The 7,669-nt window shown below is 48.5% G+C and overlaps 1 protein-coding gene across 7 annotated transcripts in view; it reads right to left on the reverse strand.

The window, feature by feature from the left end:
• The window catches only part of SLC41A3 (solute carrier family 41 member 3), an 84,726-nt gene extending 77,474 nt beyond the window's left edge, over positions 1 to 7,252 (reverse strand). For 4 of the 7 annotated variants that reach the window (XM_077857549.1, XM_077857548.1, XM_077857551.1 and 1 more), the window contains exon 1: positions 7,160 to 7,252. The gene's annotated coding sequence lies outside the window, so the exon portion shown is untranslated. Of the gene's footprint in view, positions 1 to 6,334; positions 6,382 to 6,768; positions 6,922 to 7,105 lie in introns of those variants that run through there. The other 3 variants (XM_077857544.1, XM_077857545.1, XM_077857546.1) reach the window with 3 other exon arrangements.
• Positions 7,253 to 7,669: the final 417 nt, after the last annotated feature.

Raw genomic sequence — 7,669 nt, forward strand, 5'->3', positions numbered from 1 at the left:
AAAGCAGTCCTGAGGGGGAAATACATCGCAATACAAGCATCCGTTCAAAAACTGTAAAGAACTCAAATACAAAAGCTAACCTTACACATAAAGGAGCTAGAGAAAAAACAGCAAATAGATCCTACACCCAGTAGAAGAAGAGAGTTAACAAAGATTCGAGCAGAACTCAACTAAATCGAGACCAGAAGAACTGTGGAACAGATCAACAAAACCGGGAGTTGGTTCTTTGATAGAATTAATAAGATAGATAAACCATTAGCCAGCCTTATTAAAAAGAAGAGAGAGAAGACTCAAATTAATAAAATCATGAATGAGAAAGGAGAGATCACTACCAACACCAAGGAAATACAATGATTTTAAAAACATATTATGAACAGCTATATGCCAATAAATTAGGCAATCTAGAAGAAATGGACGCATTCCTGGAAAGCCACAAACTACCAAAACTGAAACTGGAAGAAATAGAAAACCTGAGCCGGCCAATAACCAGGGAGGAAATTGAAGCAGTCATCCAAAACCTCCCAAGACACAAAAGTCCAGCGCCAGATGGCTTCCCAGGGGAATTCGATCAAATGTTTAAAGAAGAAACCATACCTATCCTACTAAAGCTGTTTGGAAAGATAGAAAGAGATGGAGTACTTCCAAATTCATTCTATGAGGCCAGCATCACCTTAATTCCAAAACCAGACAACGACCCCACCAAAAAGGAGAATTACAGACCAATATCCCTGATGAACGTGGATGCAAAAATTCTCAACAAGATACTAGCCAATAGGTTCCAACAATACATTAAGAAAATTATTCACCATGACCAAGTAGGATTTATCCCCGGGACACAAGGCTAGTTCAACACTCGTAAAACAATCAATGTGATTCATCATATCAACAAGAGAAAAACCAAGAACCATATGATCCTCTCATTAGATGCAGAGAAAGCTTTTGACAAAATACAGCATCCATTCCTGATCAAAACTCTTCAGAGCTTAGGGATAGAGGGAACATCCCTCAACATCCTAAAAGCCATCTACGAAAAGCCCACAGCAAATATCATTCTCAATGGGGAAGCACTGAGAACCTTTCCTCTAAGAACAGGAACAAGACAGGGATGTCCACTCTCACCACTGCTATTCAACATAGTACTGGAAGTCCTAGCCTCAGCAATCAGACAACAAAAAGACATTAAAGGCATTCAAATTGGCAAAGAACAAGTCAAACTCTCCCTCTTCACTGATGACAGGATACTCTACATAGAAAACCCAAAAGCCTCTACCCCAAGATTGCTAGAACTCATACAGCAATTTGGCAGTGTGGCAGGATACAAACCAATGCCCAGAAATCAGTGACATTTCTATACACTAACAATGAGACTGAAGAAAGACAAATTAAGGTGTCAATCCCATTTACAATTGCACCCAAAAGCATAAGATACCTAGGAATAAACCTAACCACAGAGGTAAAGGATCTATACCCTAAAAACTATAGAACACTTCTGAAAGAAATTGAGGAAGACACAAAGAGATGGGATAATATTCCATGCTCATGGATTGGCAGAATTAATATTGTGAAAATGTCAATGTTACCCAGGGCAATTTACACACTTAATGCAATCCCTATCAAAATACCATGGACTTTCTTCAGAGAATTAGAACAAATTATCTTAAGATTTGTGTGGAATCAGAAAAGACCCCGAATAGCCAGGGGAATTTTAAAAAAGAAAACTATAGCTGGGGGCATCACAATGCCAGATTTCAGGTTGTACTACGAAGCTGTGGTCATCAAGACACTGTGGTACTGGGAAAAAAACAGACACATAGATCAATGGAACAGAATAGAGAACCCAGAAGTGGACCCTGAACTTTATGGTCAACTAATATTCGATAAAGGAGGAAAGACTATCCATTGGAAGAAAGACAGTCTCTTCAATAAATGGTGCTGGGAAAATTGGACATCCACATGTGAAGAATGAAACTAGACCACTCTCCTTCACCATACACAAAGATAAACTCAAAATGGATGAAAGATCTAAATGTGAGACAAGATTGCATCAAAATCCTAGAGGAGAACACAGGCAACACCCTTTTTGAACTCGGCCACAGTAACTTCTTGCAAGATACATCCACGAAGGCAAAAGAAACAAAAGCAAAAAACTATTGGGACTTCATCAAGATAAGAAGCTTTTGCACAGCAAAGGATACAGTCAACAAAACTCAAAGACAACCTACAGAATGGGAGAGGATATTTGCAAATGACATATCAGATAAAGGGCTAGTTTCCAAAATCTATAAAGAACTTATTAAACTCAACACCAAAGAAACAAACAATCCAATCATGAAATGGGCAAAAGACATGAAGAGAAATCTCACAGAGGAAGACATAGACATGGCCAACATGCACATGAGAAAATGCTCTGCATCACTTGCCATCAGGGAAATACAAATCAAAACCACAATGAGATACCACCTCACACCAGTGAGAATGGGGAAAATTAACAAGGCAGGAAACCACAAATGTTGGAGAGGATGCGGAGAAAAGGGAACCCTTCTTACACTGTTGGTGGGAATGTGAACTGGTGCAGCCACTCTGGAAACTGTGTGGAGGTTCCTCAAAGAGTTAAAAATAGACCTGCCCTACGACCCAGCAATTGCACTGCTGGGGTTTTACCCCAAAGATTCAGATGCAATGAAACGCCGGGACACCTGCACCCCGATGTTTCTAGCAGCAATGTCCACAATAGTCAAATTGTGGAAGGAGCCTCAGTGTCCATCGAAAGATGAATGGATAAAGAAGATGTGGTTTATGTATACAATGGAATATTCCTCAGCCATTAGAAACGACAAATACTCACCATTTGCTTCGACATGGATGGAACTGGAGGGTATTATGCTGAGTGAAGTAAGTCAATCGGAGAAGGACAAACATTATATGTTCTCATTCCTTTGGGGAATATAAAAAATAGTGAAAGGGAATAGAAGGGAAGGGAGAAGAAATGTGTGGGAAATATCAGAAAGGGAGTCAGAAGATAAAGACTCCTTACTCTGGGAAATGAACTAGGGGTGGTGGAAGGGTGGGGGGGAGGGGATTTTTGGGTGACGGGCACTGAGGGGGGCACTTGACGGGATGAACACTGGGTGTTATTCTGTATGTTGGCAAATTGAACACCAATAAAAAAGAAATTTAGTATAAAAAAATTGAGTGAAAGATACAGAGTTCCATATACCCCCACCCCAACATCCCACAGGAGAGAGGAGCATGTTTTACTGAACTTACACCAACACATTATAATCACCCTGAGTCGAGTTCACTCTTGTGCTGTACACTCAATAGGTTTGGACAAATGTATAATGACATGTATCCATCATAATAACATACAGAGTAGTTTCACTGCCCCAAAAACTCTCTGTGCTCCACCTATTCATCCTTCTCTCCCCCTCAGTACATGAATGATTCATCATCCATTCAACAAATAACGTTTTGTTCTTTCCTTCTATGCTGGGCATTTTCCAGGTACTGAGAATACACTGAAAAGCAAGACAGATAAAGTTCCTACTCTCAGGAAATTTGTATTCTAGAGGCCGAGATAGAAATAAACAGGAGAACAAATAAATAAATGAGGCAAATTAAATACAGTGAACTGTCAGGGACTATTCCAGGAAAGTGTAGGGTTGGGAACAGATGGAGGATCAAGGAAGGCCCTAGAAGAAGGTGTGACATTTTACTAAACCTCCACTGATAAATAAATACATGCATACATATATATAACAATGCCAACTGCACAGGGGCTCCTGGTTGGCTCAGCTGGAAAAGCATGCAACTCTTGATCTTGGGGTTGTGAGTTCGAGCCCCATGTTGGGTATAGCGATTACTGAAAAATAAATAAAACTTAAAAGAAATGCCAACTGTGCAAAGGTCTAGGGAAAGAGCCCTGCAAGCAGAGACAGAAGCAAGTATAAAGGCACTAAAGTAGGGCAAATGTGGCACTTCCAAGGAAGGAACAGCAGAGAGGCCAACAAGTGTGGGGTACCTGGATGAAATAGGATGGCAGGATTTGAGCCCAGGGCTGCCAGTCCTGTAGGGTCTTACGGGCAAAGCAAGTTCATGTTTCTTCCTCAGAGTGATTTTTTTATGTTGAAAACATAAAAACCAATGGCAACACTATTGGTTGCCCCACTAAAAGGAATCAGGGCCCATGAGTGACCCCAAATGACCCCCATAAAGGATAACTGACAATGGACCAGCTCTGTGACTTCAGCTACATTCCATCTGCCCTCTGGGGGCAAGAGAGTTGAGGATTGCCAATGTGGGAGAAAATCTTAGCTGCCCATGACCCTATGTCCTTCAAGAATAGGTGGGTACTTAGCATCAAAACTCTAAAAGTCAACGTGAGCTCCAGCCTTAAAAAAGGATCTACCTTCTGGCTCTGACACTTCTAAAAGCAGTCCAAAGCAACAATTCCCCTTAGTCTGGGGATACCTCCATGCACCTCTGACACTCAGATTTTCATCTCCCGTACTCAGAGACAGAGCCCTTGGAGGACAATAAATCCCCTAACTTGAGGCAGAAGAAAAATCAAGATGGCTCCGGAACATTCTGTGGTTGCCAGAAAATAAGAGATTTTCAAAGGCGTCAGACGAAGGACTATTAAATGACAAAGGATCGAAATGTAAACAGACCACCACAGTCAATCAGCAACAACTTCAGCATTTAATAATAATAAATATAGTACAACTGCCACTTCACAAGTTGAATCTGCAAAGGGCCACAAGTTCATGATATCAAAACACAAAAGGTAAATTAATACAAAACATATAAAACCAATAAAGAATAAAATGAAACAACAGACAAAACCAGTCACGAATTAGAGTCAACAAAGGATGAAATATAGCCTACTAGAGAATCCTTCCTTCATTAACTTTAATGAACTGGGCCCTGTGTCGGCTTGATCACGACTGAATCACTTCACCAAGAGGAGACACATCCTTGACCCCTCGCGTGTAAACAGGAAGGAGTGGCCAAGGCAGACAGTGCTGGAAAGAGCAGAAATCCCCCAGCACCCTTGCTCACAGGATAACCAGGCAGCAGGAAAGCTCACCCGCTAGAGGGCACAGATGACCAGACAAGATAACTAATTAAAAAGAGGGCCAAAAGTATTTACAAAAACTAGGTAATTAGAGAAACGTGTAACCCGAAGATTCTTTCTCTCCTCCCAAAGGGAGAAAAACCCTCTGGATGACCCACTCACCATGTTCAGATTCAAGTGGAACACAAATGGATTTCTAAATATGCCAAGAAACCAGGCTGGCACAGGAGGCACTGCCGGGAGCTGTGCTAAACTGAAGGCTTCCCCGACTGCTGAGAAAGAGGCTATGTCTCAAGGCGCGAGGCAGAGCTACGCGGACCGCACAGAGCAGCTCCAAGAGAAACTCGCGTGAGGCAAACACGCTGAGGAAGGCCCTCTAAAATCATCTAACGTGCATCCGAGGCCCAGTGTGGTGGGCACCCAGCAGGCATTCCCACCTGCTCTGTGCCCCTTACATGTGGGGACACCGTGACCCACCCACAGCGACCTCACGTTCCCATGGATGGTGGTCAAAGGCACTCAGCTGCCTCGAGAACTGGGAGCATTGCAGAAGCAGGATGTGTTCAAATGTGGATCAACAGCAACGAGTACAGTGGGACACACCAGGTCCTGGAGCACAGGCCTGCTGCTGAGGGAGGCTCCCGTCGGGAGTGTGGGCTGTGGACACAGGCAAAGCCTCTCCTGCAGCCCACGGAGAAGGGTGAGGCTGCGGGGAGATGGCACTGGCTCCAGGGCAGGGGTTCCCACCCAGCCTGTCCCACAGAGGATGCGATATGGACGCAGTGCTCCAGGACAGCCCCCACCACAGGCAACTACCCGGCCAAGGTGTCAGAGTGTGGAGCGAGAGCCCTGCAGGGCCCGAGTGCTTGGGGCCCCTTCCTCGGGCACAGGCCATGAGAGTGGCTGGGCAGGGGGACCGAGCCCACCTGGCTGCCAGTCACATGAGTCTATAAAGGTCACTGACCTTCCAGATGCCTCTCAGGGGTCCGTCCCATCGGTTGTATGCATCCCAGTGAGTCAAGGAGAAGCTGACCTTGAATCCAAGGCCTTCCGGGCACTCCAGAGCACGTCAGGTCTGAGACCTGGTCACCAGTACCTCATACACGCTAGTGCTCACTGCAAGCCAGGAGGCAGGGCCACTCCTAACTACTCACTGAACAATCATTTCCACTCAGCAGCCCGCTCCCTGGCTGTGAGGTCGAAGTGCCTCTGGGCTTCACGGGGGACGGGCTTCAGTGGAAGCACCCTGGGGCCTACCTGAGGGTCTGAAATCCAGCTCTTTCCTTTCCTAGATGCGGGTCCTTGGAAAAGTTCGATTTCTGTTAAATGGGGACCACAGCGCCGACTTCAGAGTTGTGAAGATTAAGCATAATAATGCCTTTGTATCACAAGACACCTGGCCCGTCCCACCCTCAGTCCAAACCCCTCAAAGTCCGAAAGTTTCAGACCAGTGTTTCTCAGACTACAGCTGCATCAAAAGCACTTGTAGTACCGCCCCTCCCCTCGGTAGTTTCTGGGGGACAGGGAGCAGCGGACGTACCTGAACAAGACCTGCGCACTCCTCACGGCCTGGACGCCCCCCTGCCACCCGCAAGGGCGTGGCACCCCTCCCCCCCCACCCCCCCGGCCCTGGGTTTGCCTCTGTGGGTCTCAGGTGCCTCGTCCAGCGCTGCCCCTGCCTTGGTCCTTACCTGGCTACCTCCTCAGGCGCCGCCTCCGCCCTGGGTCCCCCGGGACCACTTTTTCTTCCCCTTCCCGGTTTTACCTTACATCACCGTACCTCCCGGCCCCGGGCCTCCCCTCTAACACCCCGGCTCTCGGTTTCCCAGGTCCTCCGCGTTCCCCAAGCCCCGAGCCTCCCCGGGGTGCCCAGCCGGGCCCCGCGATCCCCCGGAGCGGTCCTTCCTCTCCGGCGCCTCCCCCACCCCGGGCTCCACCCGGCGCTTCGCGTGGACCTCTCCTGAGTGCCACCCCCGCCACCCCGCCCGCCCTCGGAACTCCCCCCCTTGCACCCCACCCCCGGTTTACCCCGGACTTCGCGCGCCTCTGTCCCCGCCCGCATCGGGCGCAGGGCCGGCTTACCGGATCCCTCCCGGCGGGGCGCGGGGCGCGGGGGCGCGGGGGAAAGGGGGAAGCAGGGCTTGTGTAGCCTCCCCTCCGGGCGGGGCGGCGCGGGGGGCGGGGCGGGGGGCGGCGCGGGGCGGGGCGGGGCGGGCGCGCGGGGGAAAGGGGGAGGCAGGGCTTGTGTAGCCTCCCCTCCGGGCGGGGCGGGGCGGGCCCCCAGTGGGACAGTCGCGCCGGCCCGTCCAGAGCGCGGAGGGCAGGGCGGTGCAGAGCCCCGCCCCGGGCCGCAGAGCGCGGAAGCAGGAGTCACCCGCAGGTCGGGCTCCCCCAGGCTGAGCGCACTGAGCTCCCCTCGTCGTGTGTTGCAGGGAATCATCCGAGGCTTGGTTTCCAAAGAAGAAAACCGACTCCCGGGCTGTGAAACATCCCGGAGGAAAGGGGGCTGGAGGATCCCGCCTTTAGAGGAAGTGTGCAGACTGTGCACACTGGCCATTCCCAAGGAATGGATGCTTCGCCGGCAGCCCCTGC

Source organism: Canis aureus, chromosome 19, assembly GCF_053574225.1.
Source record: "Canis aureus isolate CA01 chromosome 19, VMU_Caureus_v.1.0, whole genome shotgun sequence".
In the NCBI taxonomy this organism is placed as follows: Eukaryota; Metazoa; Chordata; class Mammalia; order Carnivora; family Canidae; genus Canis; species Canis aureus.